Raw genomic sequence first — 18287 nt, forward strand, 5'->3', positions numbered from 1 at the left:
CAAACTACAGCAAGATATTTTCTCCACATAACTGTTCTCAACCTCAGGGTGATCAGCCAAGCCTTCAGAAAGATGCATCACCAGTCAACATGTCATGGCAAAATCTGACAGTACAGAGTGTTTGGCTGTTTATTCAGAGAATATATTTGAATAATGAGTACATTCAAGAAATTATGCTGCTGCTGCGCTCATGGGAAAAAGGAGCAAAAGGCTAACTTTCCCAAATAAATTATGTGTTGCAAATTATTTTTTTTTCCTCAGAGCTCTGTGCATTCCAGGAGTAAAGAGCTAGCAAAGAAGCTCTTTACCCAGAGAAGTGATAACTTGGTAAACAGGATTTCCAGCTCAGAATTCAAATGTGAGGACAAGCAGAAGTATCTTGCTTGCAAAATGTACAAATACAGGCAGCAGAGTCTCTTCCAGAAAAAGAAAGGTATGGAGGACATACAGGACACTTAACACACAACTTTCCTTTCATCAGAGAAGCTATTTCCAAAAATTATAAACCCTAAGTTAAAATTTTATTAATATTTACTGGGACAGAGAGCATTTTCTCCACTTCTGTTGGCTTCAGCTTAGGTCTCCCTCCAGGGTCCAGGTGTAACATTGCTGAAATTCTCTGGCATTTGCTTGAAGGCCCAAAAGGTGCACTCTCTTTCCTTTTCCATAAAAACATCCACAACGAGCTTTTTGTGGGAACTTACACTCTTTTCCTGTTCAATACCTAGCTGCTATGTGAATTTCTTGGTTTTGACACCTCAGATTTCCTACACGGTTGGTAAGTGAAATTTACCCATTTGTGATTCAAGAGGTAGCTCCTAGAGACAAAGTCTTTTGAATGCAGTGACTTACTGTTTTCCAAGGACACTGCTTCTTAGTTTTTCACTAAACATCTTGTTCCTTATGGACTTTTAGCCTCTTTCCTTACCTTTTAGTCATGAATAAATTCCCTCTTCTGCATTGCTTCTACATGACTGTCTTCCTTCTAGCTTCTATATAGGCAGTCAAGAGTATTCTCAGTATCTTTCCCTATTACTTCATCTCGCTTTCTCCTTTCCTTTCCTACCATTTCTCACCCAGACTAAATGCAGAGGGAGAAAGTCACTGACAAATATTGCCATTTTGTTCCTTGCCTTGCACAGCTCTTTTTGCCTGGGGCCATGCCTCGAGCTGCTGGCACATACTGCACAGCAGAGCATGCATGAGTAGTCAGGGTAGTTCCCACAGTTGTTGTGATGCCTCCAGCTCCAGTTTGATGGAATGGATATAGATCTAGGTTGCTCACATAGTCCTGGCAAGTGCAGCTTCCAATGCCTCTTCAGAGACATATTATCACACTATGTTTCCCTTCTGGACTCTGAAGACACCCTGCACATTTTTTATGACCCTGACCAAATCTGTAAGCCCAAACACTGTATACAAAACCTTACTGTTCACCTTCCCCTCCTACTTCACAGATAAATATGATAAAATAAGGTTCTTAAGATTCACCTCTTATGGGAGCTATCAGTCACTGCACTTTCAAAGGTGACCTTTATTTCATAAGTATCTCTTTTAGGAGACTACTTCAAGATTTGGAGGGGTTTTTTTTATGCCACTCTTGCAGACTGTGGTCTGTATGTGCTGATGTCAAGGCATTTTTCCTGAATAAAAGCTTACAGAAATTAGATTGTTTCCTTATGCCAAAGGACATTCAGCATCGTCTAGCCCATTTCATTGTACTTCACTATTCATCCACGACTGTGGTTCTCATTTTTATAATCTTCCTGTGTGGCCTCTCCTATGCTTCCTTACATGGCTGCTATCACATGCCTGCCAAGCTGGGCTCTACCAGATGGCTGGCACTAATGGAGTTGAAAACTTTCTGTCATCCAGTGGCACACTGACTGTGAAAATGAGAATATGGATTGCTTAGGAAAAAAATTATCTGACTGATTATTTTTAGTTTACTCTTCTGCTGCACTGGGTGAAGCAGCTTGCAAAAGGCATGATTACTGCTGAGCAAGAACAATGAAGAAGTATTATTTGTGTGCAGACTTCCCCACAGACTCTGTCTTTGACGCCAGCTTAAAATGTTCCCAGTCAGTGATGCATGGAAAATGTTCAGGATGCAGTAGACAGTTCTAAAAACACCAGATCAAATCACCTGGGAAACAAGAAAAACAGAAAGTCAAGTCAAAAAGTATTTCAGCTATTGAACAAACACCACCCACCTCTAGGCGAGTGGCTAGCAGCCTGAAGCAATATGTGTAAATCCTTTTTAGGAGTTCCAATTTTTTTTTTTTTAATGTAAGGGAGAGAATCATTTCCTCTCATATTCTGTGTGTGATGTTTGAAATGTGCTGTGCAATGGTAAAACTTACAGTCTTCATCCCATGTTATTCAATATAATTTTAAACTTGGTGTTGAAATGTGCTTGAGAATCAAGTAGGATAGAAATAAGAATTAATCTAACTTGATAGAAAAACTCAAACCTTAGGCTCAAAATTGAGAACAAATGAGAGGTATGCATCTCATACTTTGCCCTTAGTCCCGGGGAATCTGAAGCCCTGTTAAATAATCAGTAACAGGTATTGCAGTTCTGGAAATTCAAACCTAAGACTGAGAACATAAGAAGGCAAGGTCTGAGCTATTTCAAATGTTACTTACAGAGCCAGTTATATATCTCCATTTCTTAGACTGCTTCAGAAAACCATTTCTCTTCAAATAATAGTATTAATTTGCATTCTTTTAAAATAGAAGTTCAAATTCCATAAGAACAGGCCCAGAGAGAGGAGTCCTTAGTGTGAATGCTTCAGTTTGCCTGATGCAAATCTTCATGGAACATTAAAATATCTGTGTGACATTCCATACAAGTAATCAGCTGAAAAGAAGAGATGAAACTGGTGTCAGGCTACTGCATGGGCACTGAAAAAACTGGCTATCCGGGCACCATGCTTACCTACCGGGTCTCTTGATATTGACTAGATTAAGGTGTTTGGGTCCCTTAGAGCACCTTTCCTTATGGGAAAGAAAAGAAAACTACTGGCTGAGGGAAGGAAAAGGATGTTGTGCATCTCAGATCTGGGGGTGGAAAACATATTTGGGGTGAGTTTATGTTTTTCTGTTATCATAGACAGAACAGAACATAGTCTCAAAAGTGATTTGTACGCATCTGTATGACCATGTATGGCCAAAGTTTTAAATCATTAGTTCCATTCCTGGGCGCCTCTGATTCTGGTATTTTGGGGGCAGTGGAGAGGTTATAAGTACTGAGCCCATCTGATAATTAGGCTCCTAAGAAAGCCATTAATTTTGAATTTCCCAGAATGGAGGCACCTAAAAATCATGGCACTTACGGAAAATGTATCTTTAAATGTATAACAATTGTGTTTTGGTTTATTTCAAAATATGTGTACAAATCACAGTAGAGAATTACCCCTTCATTAACACCAGTAAAAGTAATGATAGTAAACCTTCCATGCTGTTTCTGAAAGGGAATTGCTCAAGGTTAAGAGAGGTAACCTTTGAACTGGTGTATGTTTTCAAACCAGAAAGATTAAAAGGTGAAAGTTGAAAAGTATATATTTTAAATAGCACCAGATGGCTGTGGTGCAAACACAAGGCTGAGTTCAAACTGCTGCGCAGTTAAAGCACGTGCACTGGCCAGGACCCCATGGGTGAATTACAGCCTCTGTGTACGCTGAGGGTCTCCATTATCTGACATATACCTATGCCTGCTCAGTATTCAGCCACGGACAACTTTTCTTTCTTAATGATTGTTGGATGAATAGGGCCAATTCTTCAGCCACGGGAGCCATTCCCAGGGCCTGTGATGAGATTTGAGAGCATATCCAAGGACAGAGATTAGCCCACAGCCCAAGGGTTTTCAACTTTTTTTGATTTGTGCACCCCTTACTAATTCACTCGGAGAAGTGGAAACCCCAGTGAAAATTAACACATGTGGATTGCTATAGAGTATTTATGAGCTTAGTTTCCACAGTCACCTTTTGCAAACAATTTCAAAGTTCTCTGCAGACCCCAGGCTGAGACCATTGCTGAAAAAAGCCTCTTTCACATTCCATCTAGTTCTCCCTTTGCAAAACCTAGTAGTTTACCTTAAAAAAATCCTTTCTCAGTTTCACTACTACCAAAATGAATGCAGCTGTACAGATTTGACTTTACCTTGAACGTTAATTTGGAGGTTAACTTAATTTCTTTTGCCTTTTAGTTCTCACATTTATATGTCATCAGATATTTAGTTTGCTTCCTCCCGCTCTCCTCGATCATTTTTCTCTAAGACAGCTGTGCAAAACTAGCTGTAAATTATACAGTAATCACTTTTTTCCTGGACTTATGGTGTGGCATTATCTTATCAGCTTCTTATCTAATCTGAAAAAATCTTTATCCATATGGGAAGCATTCCATGTCGATCAATTAGATTTATTGCCTATTAAATTGGAATAATAATCACACTGCAAAATCCAGATTTTATGTTATGTGGCCTCAGTTCTTTCCAGATCAGTCTTAATTCGCTGATTCCTTATAGTCTTATCCTTGCTTAGGCTGCTAAAGATGTCTCCTCCATCTGCTGCAGCGACCCCTTAAAATATGAAGTCAGAACTGAGAGCGAAGAACAGCATTCTTACAAGCTCTGCAAACTATTAAACTTCTTTAAATATTCTTTTTTTAAGTCTCCCTGCTTACTTCATTTTTGTGATTCTTTGATTGCAAGCACATCTGAAAGAGTCGATTTGTATCGCCGTGTTTGTATCTCAGACAACAACGAAGTCTTTGAGCACTACAGGAATATAAATATTAAAGAAGGAGAGGAATTATTCCTAGGATGAGGGTCTTTTTTTTCAAAACCTGTCTGTGCTCTCCATCACTTCTCTGATATAACAGGGTTCACCAGCAGGTGAATAATGCAATGTGAAGCCATAAAAGCAGCACAATTTTCATTTTATAAAAATCAAATTTGTTGAGAGGAAAGCTGTGGCCTTATTCAGAAAACAACACAGATAAAAAGAATTATTATTTCCTGCAAAATGATAAAATCTTCAGGTTTAGAAGTGGAAATTTTATACCTCAAAAAGCTCACATTATTTGTGAAATTAAAGGTGTTTTCTTGTTGTTTTGCACATCTCTTCAATTCCTAGCACTATTTTGTAGTACATGCATTGGGCGTGCATGCTCCATAACCACATCAAACTATTCCCTGTATTTTACCAGCCTGTGTATTCATTTCATCAGTTCTTGTCACACAGAATTAAAATAAAGTAAGGAATTCTATTTGTGGCTAGAATTTTTGGCAGCCCAAAGTAGTCCTTACTTTTGTATTTGCATAGAAGTATGGTTATTGTCACATGTCTAAGCAATCTGATTTTAACACTTCACCTTTCCCAGTAATATAATTATTTTGGTAAATCCACTTATTTTGCTTTCAGATGTCCCATGACAAGAATTTTAATGCTATAGTGAAGTATGAATTGAGCCATAAGTGATTTGTTTGTGAGCAATTCAGGGGTTTTCTCTGTTCTACTCACTGCGGTTGCAATGCATTCTACATACCAGTGTAATGGAAAGTGTTTTCTGTATGCCTTTCACACAAATTACATTTATTGATGGTAGGAGATACATTTACTCACAGAAATCCTATAACTAGGTTTTGTTATTCTTCTAAGAAAAGTTCTTACACACACATACAGAAAAAAAAACCACAAAAACACCCAAACCAAACAGAAACAACAAGAACAACAACAAAATCAATTCCAAGCAGCCAAACTCTTAAAATCACAATTATCAATAAATCCATATCTTCATTATGATTTGAACTTGTATCAGTGTTTGTACTGGCGTAAGCCTGGAGTAACTCCCCTGAAATGAGTTTCATACCCAAAATAAAACCACAGTAAGATCTTAATCTAGCCCTGTATCTCACAGTGCAGAGGTGAAGATATGTATGATACATATTTTCACATGATTTTATGTACTGGAACACTTCAAGGTAGACAATAATTCATACATTTTGTTATTCATATTCCCTATAGAATTTATTAACTAACTGTCTTTTGGAGGAGGAAAAGACTTCTGCCTTAAGATTAAAATAACTTGTGTAGAATAGTAATCAAAGAGTTTAGCTAAAGTTAGCATGAATCCCTCATATTACAAATGTGGTTTCAAGGTTATCCAACAACTGAATAGAGCTAGATTTCATTATCTGACCTTCTAAAAAAATCAACTATGCTAAAAAGGATAGCAACATTTTTGAATTCTATTGTCAAGCTCTTTTTTCACATAACTACATTGCTAAAACATCTAAGATTGTTTTCAAACTGAACATACTTTAAAACTTGTACAACTTAATTTTTTTTTCTGACTTTGTGTATGCAAATGAAGACAGCCACTCTAGCAAGCTGTCATTTACTGCTATGTAAACCCTAGATAGCTGCTACATGAACCCTTTGATATCAACATTAGGCAAACTGTTCCCCAACAATATATAAATGTGTTTGCTTTCTTTCATTAAAAAAAACCATTTCGTACTGTTACAGTGCAACTGCCTGCAGCCACCATGACCCAAAAGAGAAAAGCATCAGTCTCCTGGTGGTCAGACACCAACATCTAAGATCACCTCCGAGGTGATGGCGAGTTCCCATAAGTCTCAGTTTCCTTAATTTGTTTATTACAAGTTGGTTGGTTACTGTTCTCCCCTCCTAGTTTTATGCAGAGGTTCATAAATATTTACTCCCTTAGTTGAATATGTATCAGTTCTGGAATGTTCTATGTTACTCGATGCCCCAGTGGTTGTTCCCTGTGATCCCTCCTACAAGTCACCTCCATTGGCTACTTCCTAGTTAACCCCTCCCCTACCACCTTACCCGATTGGTTGTTACCCTTATCCCCGCCTTTCTTTCCCCGAGTATAAGACCCTTGGACCCTCTTGTAAAACCAGCTTTTCATCCCTGGATCCTTCACCTGAAATAAGCACTGATCATGGAACCCATACAGAGAGTTCCTCCTCCTTCTTTGCCTCTGCAGACACCTTTACCACCATAGCCTGGGGCTTGCTCCTCAGAGTGAGGGGCTTGCCCTCCAACCACTGTGACTCGCCTGCCAAGGGCTGTCATCAGCGAGACACTGTGCCACCCTCCAAGCTATCCCTAGGCTGAGCATCTCATGATGCAGCTGAAGGGATTTTTTACAGCATCTTGTGACACTTCATTTAAATGCATTAATTATTTTAATACTTCATGGCTGCATCAACATAGCTTCCTATTAGTGCAAGATAATGTGCTTTCCAAGGCTTCAACAGCTTCAGGTTTACAACAGGACTGTACTGGAAGCCCAGAGCTTCTTTGATTTTTTTCCTGGTTCCTGCAAATCTGTACTGTGGCAAATTCCCAGTATCCCCATGTAAACTGTACTGTCTCCTTGATGCTGTCTGCTTGCCACAGAAGCTTCTGGTAAAAGCTTTATAGTTCCATGTGTCTCCCTCATGCAACACCTACTCTTCCAGACCAATAGATAGAACTGTGACACTCAGATCTATGAGAACAAGTGGTGGCAAGTAAAAGATGAATTTTTCTACCTTGCATGCTGTCCACCCCCACCTACTTCTCCACAAGATGCATGGAAGACAAACATTTTGCACGTTATGAGGACATAAGGGGTAGCTATTACTGAAGTTTGCTTCACCATTGTCTGTTGGAGAGGCCCTGAAATTGTCGACTTGGGACAGCCTGTTCCATTTTGCTTGGAATCTGATAGTACCAAAATTCATAATGATTTTTAATTCATACTTTAATGGGACACACCCCAATATCAAAACTTGGCTGGAAGCATGGACATCCAGATTTATGTGCATGTGTTGCCTGTTAAATTAACCTGAATTTTCACTGGCACAAGTTTGAAACCAAATCACAATGATAAATTTGAAGCCAAATCAATTAGCATTACACTAACAAAACAGTTAAACTATTGATCAAAAATACTAAAAAGAAAAGTGAAGTAAACACAATGACAGAATCACAAAATCATTGAGTCTGGAAGGGATCTCTGCAGATCATCTGGTTGAGCCCCTCTGCTCAGAGCAGGGTCAGATAGAGCAAGCTGATCATGTCCACTTGGGCTTTGGAGATGCCCAGGGATGGACACATCCCAACCCTTCTCAGAAATGTGTTCCAGTATTTGATCACCCTCACAGTAAAAAAGTGTTTCTTCTTGACATTCATGTCCCTTCCCTCAACTCCAGATGAGCTTTGGCTTTCCTAGCCCCACACCAACACAGTTAGACAGCGTCTCTATGTTCCTCCTTGGAAATCCAACTCTGGTTCCATTGCTTGTAAAATTTCTTTTTATGTTTGAGTTTCATCAGGAGCTCCTTGCTCCTCCATGCAGGCCTCCTTGATTTCCACTCACTGGGTTGGACCATTCTTAAGATTGGCAGATCCTCGGAAAGCAACACTCTTCCAACAGCTTCAAATAGTGGGGTTAACTCTTCTTCAAACTGCCATTTATTATTTCTCTGAGATGCTGCTTAGCTATGATAGGTGGCAATAGGTCATGTCTAGCCTCTACTGGAGGGTGTATTTCGGATCATACTTCCTGAGGCTGCAGTCAGCCTCAATAACCAAAGCAGCAGCTAAGTAGGTCTTTGTCTCTTTAATGCCATCTTGCAAAGCAGATTGATAACATTAATAGAAGATGTGAGGGAAGGAAAGGAAGGCAGACATCCAAAACTCCAGCACCTCTCAAGGGTGCATTCTCTGTCCAAGATGGATCCCTGCCCACTTCTCCTGCCTTTCTTTTGCTTTATCCTTATCTCTGGCCCTCGGGAGTGTAGGTTTAAGATTTACATGAAGTAGGACTCCCTCTTCCCTGATAGCTAGCATCAGATTTCTTCCCATACCCTCTTGGAAACCTACTTGAGTTTACATTCCAAAAATATTCCTTAATTACCACTTTCCTTCAGCTCCACTGGCTTTCTTGCTCTTTGCAACAATTCAAGACCACTACAGTAGCTTTTGAATCATACAGCATCAGAACTGTTAAGTTTCCATACTTCTCATTAGTTTTCATAATATCTAAGTCACTGAGAGTTTTTGATATGTGACATTAATAAGAAGATGGCTAATATAGCATTTAAGTCCTTCTTCAATGTGGCTGTCTGGAAATTGTAACACACAGTGACCTATTGCTTGGGTGTAGGCAAACCATGACTCTCCTGTTTAAGGAATACAAATTCTAACTCTCCATCTTAGAATGGCTCTTTATTGGGTTGCTTAATCAAAATGCAAATACATATTTTTTTATACATTAATTTTCTCAAATTTCACATCAAAGGGCCTTTCTGAATGCTGTTAATTGTCTTTGAAGGTATTACATGTTTGGGTTAAGCAATCCACAGTTTTGCTATATTCATTTAACTAGAGAAGTATGTAAAAGAAGGAAAGAAAAGAAAATGGGATTATGGATATTTTTTTAGATGACTGACATGTTTACTATTGAAATTCATTATATCTCTGATTTTTGTGACTGTTAGCTTATAAATATCTAGTGTTTTCATTTCTTATGACTTTATTACTAATCTCTTAATATTTGTTTTTCCTCTAAGCTGTGCTCTTAATTTTGCAGAATTGCTGGCAAATCCCCACTTTTCAGAAAAAAAAAACAAACAAAAAAACCCAAACAAAAAAAACCACAAAAAAAAAAAACCAAAAACAAAACCAAAACCACATCTATTTTCATTGCCTCAGAAGTCTCATTACTTATTATTTTTTACAGTATGATTTTTATATTTGTCTTGTGACAATGAGGATGTTATTTTTTTTAAGTCCAAAACACTCATTCAATATGTGACCTCATCTTGGACTGTACTTGTTAAAGATTTAACCACAGATGAATTAATAATGGTAATAATAGAAGTATTATCATAGCACTTTTGAACCCTAATCATAGGTCAGGTTGACACTATATGAGCACAGAATGTAAGGATGGTCTTTGCTCTGAAAACCTTACATTCTCAGTCTGTGACACAGACGGATTAATGCAGAAGTAAAAGGCAGCAATGAAATAGTGGTGGTGAGTGTGGTAGGCACAACAGCAATAACATCACAATTGGCAATATTTGTAGGCATCCAAAGAGAAAAATTCTAAGGTCCAAAAGAAGGAAAAGGAAGGGGAGAAAAGGTTCTAATAACTAAAATAATTTGGATGTACGAATGAACTCAGAGAAAAGAAAAGGGGAAAGAAGAGCATTTCCCTGTTAAATGATTACCATTTGGGCCTGTAGACCAAGCGTTCCATGTTCCTCCTTCTATAGGACAGAATAATCTTGGGCGTTGATTGCACAGCTGCAATCTCGTGGCAAAGCCCCTGGATTCAGAGCTGGGACATCTTGACATCTGTCCCATTTTTAAAGTTTTACAGGAAGTTTACTCTCCTGAGCTTGTGAAAGGCATCTGACTTCTGGGGCTTTTCATGGCTTGTCTCCTGCTGCTATAAAATGAAAAACATGATCTCCTGCTTTTTGCTTTATGAAGCAATATCAGACTCTTCGTATCATTCTGGAGTTGCTCTTTACTGGAAAGATGAACCATTCCTTGAGAGGTGGCTACTGCATTCTCCACTTTTCTGCATGACTCTTTCAATTGAATGATATCTCACTGTTTTTCTCTATAAAACTACTTCAATATGCTGCATAGCCCACTAATTAAATGGGATTTATTGTCAATTAACCAGAACCACACAACTTCTATGTGGGTATTTATCTTGTCTGTCTTGCCCAGGAGTGCATATCTCAGGAAACTTGAGTGTCTCTGTCTCCTTGCCATGAAAAGGGGCCAGGTGTTCCCAGTATGGCCTTCAGACTGTTTGTTCATCTCTGCTTTACTTCCACATCCACCCCTTTTCCTTCACTTTCTGGCACTACAGCAGTTTTGAACAGCAGCCATTGAGGGCTCCAGCCAGATTTTTCTCAGTGAAATACTTCTTTGTGGGGTAGAAAGCCAGGGAAAAAAGCAAAGGCAAATGGACCAGCCTTGCATGTTCCTCCCCAGCACCCTCCCCTGCATCCAAGCCCATCACTTTAGCTGCCACCAAAGCACACCAGCTCTGGATGCAGAAGTCCCAGCATTTGGGCTCTAGTACCGGTCTCCAAGCTTCTGGGCCAGCTTTAGGAATGTGTTTTTAATATTCATTGTTCACTTTGTCTGCTACAGATGTGCACAGTGCAATTATTATAATGCTTTGCACATGTGGTGTTATGAAATGTGTGCCTTTAAAGCCATGCCAGTTATTTTTTTCCCCTGTAACCCAAATATATTATTTCTACCTATGTTCCAGTTACTGAGTTTGCCACACATTTAAAAAATAATACAAAAAACTTTATAATAAAGATTACACTAACAGCTATGTAACCAAAAGAGAGCAGACCCATTTTCTTCATAAAAGACCAGGTTTTTTTCATTTGCATGCTTGGGGTTTTTTTTCTTGTGCTTCTGCTCCCCAACACAGACACAGATGCTCACACAAACATCTATCTAAATAAAAAATACATTCACATAAGCACAATTCCTACTGTATGGAAGGAAATCGTTCCTTAGCTGGGAAGCCATGCTCTATCCAAACATTCTCATCTCCAGCAAATTATGCCCTTGCATTAATCACCTTCAAGTTTAACCATTTCAGCTTATTGTACTAAATGATAAAGCTTCATCCCTCGCTCTGGAAAAAGACCGTCATCAGAGGGTCACTGGGCCTCATCATTCCTTTTTTGGTTTCTCACTTACTATGGGATACAGTTAAAGTAGATTGTAATTGGATGCCATTTGAGGACCTTGGTGGCTCTGAAACAGTATGGGATCTCTTGGGATAACAGTGCCTTCCTGAAAAGATTAAGTGATCAATGTAGGAACGCATGGAAAGCCTGAATGCAGGACACGTTTTACACGAGTCAGGAACAGACCCTGTGAAACAGAAACTAATTGCTGCAGGCCCCATTGCATTTAGAACTATCCAGTCTGTCCAGATCCCTCCGTAGACCCTTCCTATCCTCAAGAAGAAAACCACTCACATCTAACTTAGTGTTTATCTGCAAGGTGACTTTGGTCTATAGGTTTAGGCTTCTTTCCAAGGGGAAAATGGGCAAGCAGTGGGACACAAGATGTAGGTCTTTTCATCCAGGACTCTTTTCAACACAAACTCAGTCTGTGTCAACAATATCCACTGGACCTGAGCTGGGTATAATAGCACACCAGCAAATGGCTGCCTTCCAAGGTTTTAAAGGACAACATTGAATTAATAAGGCAACAGTACTAATTATCTTTACATGCTTTCATTGATCCATATTGCTTTAGAGATGCACCACTGCCAGACAAACTAGGGGAAATTTCCAATCTTAACTTCTCAGAACAGGAAAAGAGCTTTGACAATGCATACATAAACCTCAAAAAAAGTGAATGTTACTGAGTATTTAATGATGAACAGAGCCAAAATCAAGTGGGCTAAACAAGAACATCCAATCTCTGACTAGAGACAAAAATGAGTTCATTCATAAAGAACATCATATTGAAACTTAGCAAGAGGAGTTGCAGGAAAGACTGATGATACACAAAACTGGGCACTACACCTTACAAGGAAGGGAGACTACAGTCACAGCAGCAGATAACCTGCATCAAGATGGCTCAGTCTTTATTACTGACATAAAAAGCACCAGGACACAGACCCACTGTTATCCCATGGTTTTCCATACTGCTAAAGACGAGCACAGTCTCTGGCAGTTGTGGTCATGCCTTTGGCTCATTCCCCAGCAGGTCCTCAGTATGGCTCACAAGTGAACCTGGGCCAAGGACCAATCCCCACAGGCAGTTTGGATGCATCCACTGGGGTTTGAAGGGCAGGAGAGTTCAGTGCTATGGGCAAGAGCCATGCCCTTTCAATTGGCTAGAGAAAAGGCAGGATGTACTTTATTTCCTAGTACAGATGTTGCCACCAATATCTTTGGCATAGGAGCCAGTGAACTCTGAAGGTTTTTGGTTACAAAGAGGAGAATCCTATATATCTAAAATAAATTTAATTATATACCAGTTAAACAGCGAGCCATGGTGAACCTCAATTTGTTTGATGTTGTGGTTTCATTCACTCAATTGCCTAAACCTTCAGCTCTTTTTCTGAAGCACATCCCAGCTTCTTTGCACTGGAAATCTCAGAGGATCAATCTTCCTGAGGAGATTTTCAGTACACCTTCATTCAGACTGGGCAGGCACGTCTTTCATGCTGTGTTTTGATATTTCCCCCATCTTCTGGCTGAATGCAAGAAGTAGGAAAGCTGCTCAGAACTTAATTTAAAAGGTAAACTGAGCTCTTTTGAATTTCAAAAAGTCTCGGGATGGATCTTCTTTTATCAGTGCCAGCTTATCCATCCCTAATTCAGAGAGAAACGTAGGGGTTCAGATCAAAACTATTTGATCTGGCTTCAGATGTTCTCAAAGTTCAGGGGTATTTGGATCTCAGGTTTTGGTGGGGGTCCACCCGTGATCTCCAGTGCCCACCTCCTACCTGTCTATTCTCTTACGCATACATTTCTTCTTTCTAACTTCCCTTGCCTTCCATTGTTCTTCCAAGATTAAAGCTTTTTTATTGTTATCATTATAAACATAATTCCTATAAGAGATAAGTAGCTCCCCAGTGTATCTTTGTTTATCCTAGCTAAGATAGCATTTTGAAAGCAGACAGGAAAAGAGATTCAAAAAGATCAAGAGAAAAGAGTTGCAGATCAACACAGGAGGGACAGAATTTCCTACCCTGTCTGAACCTGTTTACAAAGAAGAGTGGGTTAAAAATTGCCCTGCATGTGAAGTCATACACCAGTGTACATGCAACCACCTTGGTGAGTCTCAGACTAAATTATACCTCCCAGTATGGCCAATATTGTAATTTCGCTGTGCACTGGAATGGCCGCCATTGTATTTTGTGTGCAGAGCCTTGTATACACAAAGCTATTTGTGGCTTTAATGTCCTGTTATTGAAGCATGAATGTAGCTTGTGGATTCAAAAAGGGATGAGAGGTTTTACCTCAGGAATGGGAAAGTCATGGATGTGCACCAATAAGACAGAATGTGCACTGGGATTTGCTGGGATTTCTTGGTTAGTACCAATAATAATTTCTAAATACATGTAGAAAACACAAAGCATATAGTGTTATCCCAACACTCTGAGGTTAAGAAAAACACAGCTGTGATGGGCAGAAGGAATAGACAATATACACAAAGCCAGCAATTCAATGTTGATCTATTTACAGTCTTAATAGTCTTATCAAGGTATTTTTGTTAGTGCAGCTACAGTGATGCTACACAGTTCAAATTGCATATCACAATTAAAGTGATGTATACACAAATTTTATAGTACTTATCCCCTTCTCTGGTCTTACCCTCAGCCTTCTCCTGACGCTTGATTTCCAGAAATGGATGGTGTTCATTTGTGCAGGGCACAGAGAGGGTTAACATAAGTATCCCAAATCCTTTGCTAGGAGGAGTATGGTGTTGGTGCTGAAGGTGTCTTCCTCCTTCTCTGAGATTTGCTAGGGGGCATTTTTATGTTTGCTGACATGCTGTTCACTTTGCTCTTTTGTCATCAGCCTGAAAATCCACACTAAATCTCCAAATACTCTCTACAGATGGTGCCTTTTACATACATGGGATACTTCTGGCTCTTCTGCTTACCCCTGAGACCGGTTTACACAACATCCAAAGTTGCATGTATTTGCTGAATGCTAACTAGCCCCAATTTATAGCCCTCGGGTTCTCTGTATCTGCCTTTGCCTGTGCTAACAGGTGTTACAACTCAGAGTTGTTCCAAGCTAAGCAAAAGCTAAAACCAAGCAGGTAACACCCCACCCCCCAATAGGTAACTTCTGTTACAAGCTGAATCAAATCTCCAGCTGGGCCAAGACAAGTCCAGACAAACCCAAACAGGTTTGTACCAGTAGCCTAATGCAAAGCCATACCTCTTATAAGCAGTGGAAACACCAGATTTACTGAGAAAAAGGCTATGGATCATTTTTCTCTCTGTCTGGGCTCTACTTCTTTTTCTGACTTTGACTTCCTGTGAGAACCTGGAGAGGTTTCTTCATCCTTTGGAAACCATAAAGCATAAATAAAATATACGGTCACCTTAATGCAGTGGAATTAGAGCACAGTGATAGAAATGAACCAGTCATTGTGATTTGTTCAAATGAGAATCCCTGGTTTGAAAAAACCAAAGAAGCTAAATCTGAGGAATTATATTTTTCTGGGAAAGATCCTAGAAGACTTAGGAAAATGTGATGGAAAAAGCTTTTGACAATCAAGTGAAGGAAATATTTATTCTCTACCAGATATGAATGCTGAGAAGCACCAGCATGGTGGAATATCTTAAAGTGATTCATCCTATTGTGTATTTAATTTTTCCTAAAACTGGGAACATAATCATATACTCAAAATGGGAGGATTACCTTTTAGATACATAAACAGATAACAAATAATTTCATTATTAAAGTACTGAGAAAATTAAATCATTCTGAGAGACTAGATGAACACCGATAAAGCCTACTTATTCCAGACTGAGCTTGTGGGGCAAAATACTCTCTGATATTCACCACAAGTAAAGATTATGGAGAGCATAACATATTGAAATCTAAATTAATCCTGCTTATTGACTGATAATATGCCCTGATCCTGGGGGAATATGCCTAATTTATTACTTTTTAAATTGTTTGGATTCCTTTAGGATGAGCAACTCTGCAATTTATTTTCATTGGCTAACTGTGTGAGGAAAGAAGTCATTAAATATGAATAGGGATTATTTTGTTTTGAAAAAGTATTGCAAAAAATTCACATTCAGCCAGTGCTGTTCAGATTGTATGCTTTTTCATACTGCAAGGAAGAGAGACAATTTGGAGCAACGACTCTAAAAATAAAAATTAAAATAAGATGCTTTGTATTGTTTCCTAGCAGACAGCTATTGTCCTCTGAGTTTTCCTCTGTTTCTGATGCCTGATTCCACAGAACACATGCAGTACAGACTGGAAGAGTGGTGCTGGTACAGGAGGAGGGAGGGGATCTGTTCCCAACTGGTGTCATATTCACAAATTAGAAAAATGGGGAATAATAGGAAATATGTTACTGTAAAGTCTTAAAGGGCAACTTAGCCAGGGGGTGTTACTTGATATAACCCTTGAGGCTGACCTAGTTTTTAGTAAGGGTTCTTGGCCCTGACTGTAGATTGGCACCCTACCGTGTTTAACACTGTGCTCATAATGCAGTCGTAAGAAAGACACTTTGTTAGCTAACAAAAAAAGAGGGGGAAAAAAAATTAATAAAAGAAAATAAATTACAAAAATGTGGTTCTTGACCTGAAGAGTCTTTCTGCAAAGGTGTTGCTCCTGTCTGAACTCACCTCTTCTCCTATGCCTTTGTGCATTTCCCTCTGATGGAATCTGGAGGCCCCTACTCACTCAATCTGTCCCGTGGTATCATCTCCCTACTTTATTGATGTGCTCACCATATTTGTGTTGCACTGGATTCTGTCAGGTCTTTAAAGGGGTGAGCATGCAAAACATGCAAAGGGGGTGCTGTGCATAAAAGAGCAGTTGGCATTGTGGTTTGCACTTCATTCTTATTTCTTCTCCAATATCAGTCATTGATAAAACTGTAGTCTCAGACCTATACAAGAGATTCAAGTGTCCAGCAGTCTAGTTTTCTACTGTCTAATTCTCTATTTACCTAATAGGATTATGCTTTTCTACCTTTATTACAAAACATTACTGTTATCTTAGCAGTGAGGGGGTATTAGACAACCACTTTGTATCTTTCTTTGGTCTTCAATAAAACTTTTATGGAAATCCTATGAAATTTGGTCATCTTTTATATTGTCTACCTAAAGACTGCCTAGGAAGGAACAAAGGCTTCTCACTGGATTTGCCTACTGTTCCCTTCTATTTTTGTAAATACTAACTATTCAAGTCATTATGAACCTAGGCATGACAAGGGAAAATCTTTTTCTGAATTTGGCCTGGTAGATGATGTTTCCCATTCCAAAACCACATCCATTGCCTTTCACAGAGGTTTTGCACAATGCACAATGTGTTCCTCTATAGGGTCAATTTATGCATTAAATGAACCAACACTTTGTCTGCAGTAAAAGGGAGAAAACAGATATTCTTTGTCATACAGGCTCTTCTCTTCATACTCTGTCCTCAAGTGGAACAAGATATGGAGTCCAAACTGACATATCTTTAGGTATGACCTTTAGGTAAGGACTAAGACTGGATTGGTTGGGGGATTTTCTGGTTTGTTTTTTAGTTTTGTTTTGTTTTTTGGGGTTTTTTTTGAGTCATTGGATTTTTTGCCTGGGGAGATGTGATCCCTTTCCAGGTTATAACATTAGCTTGTGGCTCCCCTAGCAGAACGGACTGTACCAGGGATTAACTGCTTCCCTGAAAAACGGCGGCCAGCTCAGGGCATATCTCTGGGAGCCCTGTATGAAGGAGCAACTTGCATCCTGAAGATGCAACAGCTCAATGTTGTCTTTCATTCCACACCAAGATTCACTTCTATATCTTTCCAAGATGGAAGACCAGAGGTTTGAAAGTGCTCAGATAGACATCATCTAAACCCTAGAACTGTGTTGATGGGATGGAAGGAGGTTCTACACATCTTTCCCCTGCATCTAGCTCTATGATGCCTGTTAGTGAAGTGAGAAATACTTAAATTACATCGCTTGCAAGTGAAATATGAAGAAGGGTGAATGCAGCAGCAAAGGACTCTGAATGCGTCCTGTGCCTTACTGACAGACCCATGGCCTATATAAAACCATAGAATAGTCTGGGTTGGAAGGGACCTTTAAAGGTCATTTTGTCAAAACCACCGCAATGAGCAAGGCCATCTTCAACTAGATCATGTCACTCAGAGCCCCATCCAGCCTGGCCTTGAATGTTTCCAGGCATGGAGCATTTCCCACCTCTCTGAACCTCTCTTTGAATAGTCAAAGATGCAGACACTATGGAAGGAGTAGAAAAATGGACCAGGCATAAAGCAATCCTTCTCTAAACGTGCCCTTCCAGCTTCTCACAATATACAGTTCAGGGAACTTCTGAGCCAGAGCTCACATCCATGTGTTTCTGGTGATGAACATTTTCCTTGTGTTAATTTGACTCCTTGCTTTCCTGAACATAACAATGCCCTGGTACCCTGCAGTAACAAGTTCAATGGGGTAATTATACATTTTTTACCATGATCAGGGCATTAAAATTTCTGGAATCAAAGACC

The 18287-nt window shown here is 39.4% G+C and overlaps 1 long non-coding RNA gene across 1 annotated transcript; it reads right to left on the reverse strand.

Moving 5' to 3' along the window:
- Positions 1-78: 78 nt before the first annotated feature.
- Positions 79-14784, reverse strand: LOC138106340 (uncharacterized). The gene is made up of 3 exons (XR_011148969.1): positions 14411-14784; positions 2650-2863; positions 79-2146 (listed from the first exon to the last, which is right to left on the reverse strand). It is a non-coding gene; the product is annotated as an uncharacterized lncRNA (long non-coding RNA).
- Between the last annotated feature and the right edge of the window lie 3503 nt (positions 14785-18287).

This window comes from Aphelocoma coerulescens, chromosome 2 (assembly GCF_041296385.1).
Source record: "Aphelocoma coerulescens isolate FSJ_1873_10779 chromosome 2, UR_Acoe_1.0, whole genome shotgun sequence".
Taxonomy (NCBI): domain Eukaryota; kingdom Metazoa; phylum Chordata; class Aves; order Passeriformes; family Corvidae; genus Aphelocoma; species Aphelocoma coerulescens.